Consider the following 8,500-nt stretch of genomic DNA (forward strand, 5'->3'; position numbering starts at 1 on the left):
AAAATTAAAACTTTCAAAATAATTAACATGTTTCTATAACTTTTCCCAATATATCCTCAAAATATTATAATCATAATAATTAGGGCCCGCGAGACCCGATACATACTCATGCAATTTAATGCTTCATTTCCATTTCATTCAATTCGCAATTTCTCATGCTCATAATTTAAATCATATCACTAGCAATTTCCATTTAATTCACGTGCAATTCAATGACATCAAATTCAAAACTAATACGTATTTACCATTTAACTCAATGTTTATTGATTATACCATTCAATAACACATTTATGAAATTCTCAATTTAGCAATGAAAATATCACTTTAGTTTGAATAACAACATCGTCCTGATATAAATACACTACCACTTATCCATTTACTTTAATTCTTTTGGGCCCATTTGTCACTTACCATCCTTAATCAAATTAGGGAACGGTCACGGAAAATTGAGTACTTCACTTTCACTTTGCCATAGTATAACTATGGTCTTACGTATGATCACTTATCACTTGTCCCTGATCAGATAAGTGTAGCCACCTATCACTTTGTTTCTTGATCAGATAAGTGTAGCCACTTATCACTTTGTTTCTTGATCAGATAAGTGTAGCCACCTATCACTTTGTTTCTTGATCAGATAAGTGTAGCCACTTATCACTTTGTTTCTTGATCAGATAAGTGTAGCCACTTATCACTCTGTCTCTTGATCAGATAAGTGTAGCTAAAGCTATCACTTATCACTTTTCACTTGTCACTTGATCAGATAAGTGTAGCCGAAGCTATCACTTATCACTTTGTCACTTGATCAGATAAGTGTAGCTAAAGCTACCACTTATCACTTTGTCACTTGATCAGAAGTACTCAAATCCGGCGTTCCGCTCAATTTGATCATTTATTCATATATCAGGCTTACCAACATGTGTTAATTCATAAACCATTCATGGTATTATTTCATGCCAAATCATATACTGAATATACCATACACACATACTATGAAACTTTATTTTCACACATGAGCTTAAACCATGACCAATAATGCACAAAAATAAGCATCATTCATATTTCATCGTTTATGAGTTATAATCAAACATATGACCATTTATACACGAATCATTCATATATTTCCCAATTTCCTCCTCCTCCTCTCCATTCCACATCCTTAATGTGTATAACACACTTAAACAACATTAACCATAATTTCAATATTCACTAACATGTATATTCAAAGCAGTTTATCCGAGTCAGAGTCACTAAATTATTTTTATCCGGAGCTACAGAGCTCCGAATTAAGATCCGTTAATTTTCCCTGAAACTAGACTCACATATCTTCATACCATAAAATTTTCATAATTTTTGGTTCAGCCAAATAATACAGTTTATTCTTTAAAGTTTCCCCTGTTTCGCTGTCTGACAGTTCCGACCACTCTTCACTAAAAATTAATTATCTCATTGTACAGAATTCGGATGATGTTTTAGCTTGTTTCTTCTAAAAATAGACTCATTAAGGATTCTAACCATATAAACTATAACTCATAATCATTTTTTTACAATTTTTAATGATTTTCCAAAGTCAGAACAGGGGAACCCGAATTCATTCTGACCTTGTCTCACAAAATCTATTATATCTCATGATTTACAATTCCATTGCTCACATCATTTCTTTTATAAGAAACTAGACTCAATAAGCTTTAGTTTCACATTTTATTCATCCTCTAATTCAATCTCTACAATTTTTGGTGATTTTTCAAAGTTACACTACTGCTGCTGTCCAAAACTGCTTTAGTGCAAAATGTTGATTTCCATTTTGCCCCAAATTTCACAGTTTATACAATTCGGTCCTTTCTCAATTAACCCCTCAATTAATCTAATTTTCTCAATTAGTACTTTACTAGACATTATAAGTTGTTACACAACTATTGAAATTCAGAATTTCCACATATAACTCTATCTTCAAACTCTTTTACTATTAGGTCCCAAACATTCACTTTCTATTCAATTCTTTCAATAAAATCAGCATATGAACAATTTAAAGCTCTAATTTCATGCTAAATCATCATATACTTCCAGCACATATTCATATCAACTTTCAACTTCTTTCATAAAATCAAAAACTAATGGATTTAACAAGTGGGCCTAGTTGTAAAAGTCATAAAAATACAAAAATTTCAAGAAATAGTCAAGAATTGAACTTACTTGTAATAAAAATATGAAGAACCAGCTTGAAGAAGCCCTTCCATGGTGTTTTAGCTGATGAGAATTCAGAAAAATGAAGAGAAATCTGGATAATTCCACTTGGGTCCTAACTTTATTAAGCAAATTTTGCAATTTTCCAATTTTGCCCTTAATTCTCCTTACTTTCTTGCTGATTTCATGCCTCTGCCGTCCAGCCCAAATAGACCTTGGGTCTATTTGCCTTTAAAGCCCTCTTCCTTTTATCATTTAAGCTATTTAATCATTTCCCAAAATTTTGCATTTGTTACAATTTAGTCCTTTTTGTTCAATTAATTATCGGAACTTTAAAATTTCTTAACGAAACTTTAATACTAACTTTTTAACACTCCATGAATATTTATAAAAATATTTATGGCTGAGTTTAAAATCCCCGAGGTCTTGATACCTCATTTCGATTCTAATTATTTTAATATTTATTTCTAGTGCACTATTCACTATTTCAAAAATTTTCCTAACTTCATATTTAACTTATACTTACTAAATTAATAATATTTTCTACCCATTTGTCGAATTTAGTGATCTCGAATCACCGTTCCGACACCTCTGAAAATTCAAGCCATTATATTTTTTTTTCGTCGGATTTGTGGTCCCGAAACCACTGTTCCGACTAAGCCTAAAATCGGGCTATTACATTTTTCCAGAAAAGTGGGTAACCAACTACGAGCAGATCCACCAACATGACCAGCCGATCCGATCCACAAAAAGTCAGATCATCACTAGGGCTGATGGAACTAGTGAGATCAAATTTGATCATAGCCACTTAAAGCAACTCCTAACTCCTCCAATTTTCTCCACCCAGATAATGTTACAGCCAATACCTTCTGACAATTCAGAACCTGGCCCAGAAGCACATCTCATACAGAGCTTCCAGTCTAATGGAAAGTCTTTGTATTTCTTCAAAGATCCTACAGGACACTGTCCTCAGGATATAAATTGTTCTTGTGATGGATGTCAAGATGCAGCCTTTGAAGATTTAGATGAGGAGATCCAGAGAACTCGAAAGAAGAAAAACCACAAAAAATCAACTTAGACAGAATTTTATGAGCGATGGATGAATGGAGATCCAAACATTGGTCCCTTAGGAGAAGACAATGGCAAGTACGTCTTCCTAGTAGATTATTCTACAGGAAAATTAAAACCACAGCCTCCTAAAAACCAATCTCCTATACCTCCGCCGTCGCCACCCAAAAAAGACTCAGATCAACGATGGTTAGGTAAGCCTTTGAAGCAACCATGTTACAAAAGAATTAATAGATGGGTCCAAAAGCACAACCAATTACAGTTGTGTGTTCAAGAGGAAGAAAAAATTGTTGCCCCTGTATAAAAAATTCCAGAAGTCCAAATGTATGAGACAACTTTCTCTTATGAGCATGAATTTCCACCATTAGAAGAATTCTCAAGGAAGGAATATCTTCATGCCCCAAAGATTCCTTCGAAACTACAAGCAGATGCAGAAGGTCGACAAGTGAAGATTACAGCAGCAGAAGCCACTCTGAATTGGCAAACAGAAAATGCATTGGCCCAAAATTCTGCATTGAAAAAGATAGATCAAAAAGTTAGCCAGATTGACACCAAGGTCTCAAAAATAGAAAAGTCAACTGATGCAAACTCTGAGATGATCAAGAATCACATTAAGCTTTTCCAAAAAAGGCTTAAAGAGGTTGCAACTGAACCAGCTGCTCCAGGACAAGACTTTTTCTCTCATATTGCCCAAAGAGAAAAAGAAATTCAGAGACTCAATGAACATATCAAAGCCCTGGAAACGAGAAAAATACCATCTCCTCAACCACTGAAAAATGGTATTGAATTATTCCCCTTGGTAAGGCAGCTAGATAAGCCAAGATCATCTGGAAATGTAAAGATAGATTTTCCTCCACTTGAAGAAAAGAAGAAACCAAGTATTTATGATTTGTTTTTACAAATCAAGGCCCAAAAAGAGGAAGAAAAGCAAAAAATTGCAGAAGAAAAGAAACAAAAAGAAAAGGCTCTGGGAAAAGACCAGTAGAAAAACCAGGAAGATGAACAGGAGAGTCCTCCTCCATCCCTGCCTAGACAGGTATTAAAATCCTTGATGATCTAGAAAGAAAAACAATCTACTAATAATCCCTTGACAAATTTTTTGAGGGATTATAGTCGAGAAGTACTTCCAAAGATATCTGTTCTAAATGAAACTGGAATATCTCCAGAATCCCCAGTTGAAGTATCAGAATCTTCAGAATCCGTTTCAGAAGATTCAAAGACATCAACAAGTTATTCTGAGGCAGACTTGGAAGCCCCGGAAATAATGGCCACAACACATCCAGATGTTAAAATTGATGAAATGTCAGAAGAATAAACCACTGAAGCTGGAGAACCTTCAAATGTAATATCTACATCCCATGTTTCAACAGGGAAAATTATCTTTACTCTTGATGACATTCCAACAAACAAGTGGCCGGAAAGACTACATGAATTCCATGCATGGCTTGAAACCAGAAAATTGACAGAAGACAGCCATTATAATGTCCTGCTTGAATTTGTTTCACGATTAACAGGAATGCTAAAAGACTGGTGAAATTCCATTGACCAAGCAAACCAGATGCAATTTTTAGTGTTAACAGATTTATCTCAAGCAATAAGGATTATCCATAATCACTTTATTGAAAATCCTAATGATCTGTTAACTCTAAAAAGAAGAGAGTTCTTTAAGAGAAGATGTTTCTCTTACAAGAAAAAAGATTTGTCTAAGCATTTTTATATGATGACAAAGCTTTTTTGTGCCCTTGGATTGGATCCCAATTTAAAATAAGCAGTTGTTGCGTCTATTCCAGATCCTCTCCAGGTAGCAATAAATCAAAATCTCTATAGGCAAAACAAAAATATTCTCAACTTAACCATGGGAGAAATCCAGCAAGAAACGTATATTGCCTTAGAAGATCTGTTCAACAGAAAAAGGTCTTCAAAGATTATCTCCATGGTGACAGAAGATTAGACAAAGCCTGTAATGACTCGCATCTCAAAATTAAGTGTGGACATGACAAGTCATGTTATTGCCCTACCAAGAAAAAGAAGTATTTTAGGAAAATAAAGAGATTTTCTCCAAAAATTCCCAGAAAAAGATACAAATGGAAATATCTCAAGAAGAAGAAGAAGTTTTCCAAATGAGTGAAATCCACTCGATGTTACATCTGCAATCAAAAGGGTCATTTTGCGAAATCATGCCCAAACAATAAGAAATGCGCCAAGATGATCCAGCAGATACGACAAAAGTCAAGAATCAGAATCACTGAAGAAGATGATATTGAATCCCTATTTTCTATTAATGACGAGCCCAATGATCAATCAATGTGTGCAATCCAAAGCATAGAATACAGTGATTCAAAATCTTCATTAAGTGAGATACTCATGGCATAATCTCATATGCCTTTCCATTATCTTCTATCAAACTCTCAAATTCTTTCAACCTTAGAAGTTTTAGTGCTGCATATTCATGTCTCTATCTACTTGGACAAATACAGTAAGCCTATTACTGTAATTACGTTCGTTGATACCAGAGCAATAGAAACCATAATGAATCCAGATGTTTTACCATCAAGATGGTGGAAACCTCATACCAGACATTTTAGTTCAGCAGCAAAAAAGATCTTCACAACACACTTGAGGAGTAAACCCATCAAAATCTAATTTTTTCCAACATGCTCTATTACCAATACAGTTTTAGGATAAAAAATTCATGGAAAAGATCTTATTGTTGGCTTTGATCAGTAACCAAAGCTAAACAGATAAAAATCCTACCAGACGGATTAAGGTACAAACAAATGTTCAGACCTTTTGTGCCTATTCCAAAGTTATTATCAATATATTCTGAGAAGATCCAAGAGATCGTAGAAGAATTGAAAGAAAAGTCATGTGCAGAATCTCATTCAGAGTTCCTTCAAAAATGTAAAAATCCTCTATGGAAAAACCCTGAATTCTTCATCAGACTCCCTTTTAAGAAGAATGAAGATGTCAATCCAACCAAAGCTAGTCATATGGGGATGAACTCAGAACATTTGAAGCTAGCTGAAAAGGAGTGCCAACAATTACAAGATGAAGGATTGATTGAAACTTCAAATTCACAGTGGACTTGTGAAGCATTTTATGTCAACAAAAGATCAGAACAAGCCAGAGGAAAATTAAGGCTGTTAATCAATTATCAGACTCTTAATCACTTCCTACAAGATGACAAATTTCCTTTGCCCAACAAAAATTCAATATTCTCAAGCCATGTAAAAGCCTGAGTTTTCTCCAAGTTTGATCAAAAAGTAGGATTTTGGCAATTGGGAATAGATCCAGAAGATAGACCCAAGACGAGATTTTATATCCCAAACAAACACTTCCAATGGACAGTTATGCCTTTTGGGCTAAAAACTGCTCCATCACTATTCCAGAAGGCCATGATAAAAAAATTTCAACCTGTAATGACTCAAGCTTTGATCTACATAGATGACATTCTCTTATACAGCCCAGATCAAGAAAGTCATGCAACCCTCCTTGAAAAATTCAAGCAAGTTATTCTTCAATATGGGATCATGCTTTCTGAAAGAAAAATGCAAGTCAACAGAGAAGAAATAGAATTCCTTGGTATGATTATCAAGGAAGGCAGGTATCAGCCTCATCTGAGTATTGAAGAAGAGTTGAAGATATTTCTAGCCAGAAATCTTTCTCAGAAACAAGTCCAGCAATTCTTGGGAATTGTAAATTATCTCAGTGACTTTGTTATAAAAATCTCAAAATTTACAAATCCTTTAAGAAATATGCTAAAAAAGAATCCTCCTCTCTGGAAAGCCAAATAGACCTTAGTAGTCAGAAAACTCAAAGAAAAGCTAGCTTATCTACCACATTTGCAAATTCCTTTAGAAGGAAAAAGAATCTTACAGACAGATGCTAGTGACAAATATTGGGGAGCTATCTTATTTCAAGAAGAAGATGGCAAAAGACGACTATGTGGATACAAAAGTGGAAGATTTATAGATGCTGAAATCCATTACCACTCAACTTTCAAGGAAATCCTTGCAGTTAAAAAAGGTATTTCCACATTTTAATTCCATCTACTTGGATATCATTTCCTTGTTGAAATGGATATGTCTTCCTTCCCCAAGATGCTGAAATTCAAACAAAAAGAAGTACCTTATCCCCAACTCCTTAGATGGGTTGAATGGTTTTCAAAATTATTCCTTTAATGTCATTCACATAAAAGGAAAAACCAATGTTCTTGTTGATATTCTCACCAGACACCCTGAAAAATTCCCTGAAAATCTCATGATTCAATCTTCATCCTCCTCCAAGGGAAAAGGTAAAAAGAAAATCTTTCAAAATCCACCATCACTATTTTTAATACCTTGCCAACCAAATTCTCATCCTGATTATTCTCTAGAGGTTTTGAGCCTAATATTAGAAAAAGGATTTCACAGAGAAGCCAATAACATAATGCTTTCCTATCAGCAAAGCATTTTCCAAGATTTTGGAGGATTATTCTTAAAACCTCTATGACTTCACCCTAAATATCCATTTATTCATCCTCTAAAGTTTCAGTTTGGTGAATTTCCTAAAGAATTGAAATGGATGTTCTGGTAATTAACTCATTTATTCCACATAGGAATTGAGTTCTTCATCCCAGATCTCCAACATTTTCTGACTATGGCTATTCAAGATGAAATCAATCCTGAAATGAAAAACCTGGCAAGCTTTTTGAAATGGTTCTACCCTTTAGAACAATGGGTCTTAATCATCTTCTATAAACCCCAATACTTTATGCAAAATGGTCCAGCCACACAACTAGAAGCCTTTCCTAGTGCATAGATTCATAAGATTTATTTTTCAGAAGTAAGCCTAAATCGTTATAATTATAAGGATTTGCAAAAGTATTTGTGTCAATTTAATAAGGTCATTCCCTCAAAAATTTGGCTATCAGGGGAAAATTTGGCACCATGAGATATAGAAAAAGATCCACCGACACCTTATGAACAACAGTTGAAAGAAGCCTTAAGAGAATATCATTCCAACATACCAGATCCAAATGAGTGGTCACAATAGTATCCAATGTTTTGCAGTCAAATCATGAAAGACACACCAGCACCAAAAGACGTGCATGAAGACAAACCTCCTGATGACTGAGAAAAAAAGAATTGAACAGCTGGAATTAAAGTGCTATATAGCTAGAGAGGAAAAGAAAAGAAAGATAGAAGAATTGAACATCACCTCTGACTTAAGCACAGATTATGACACTGATAGCACATGAATCATCATCCAT

This window comes from Gossypium hirsutum, chromosome D09, assembly GCF_007990345.1.
Source record: "Gossypium hirsutum isolate 1008001.06 chromosome D09, Gossypium_hirsutum_v2.1, whole genome shotgun sequence".
NCBI lineage: Eukaryota > Viridiplantae > Streptophyta > Magnoliopsida > Malvales > Malvaceae > Gossypium > Gossypium hirsutum.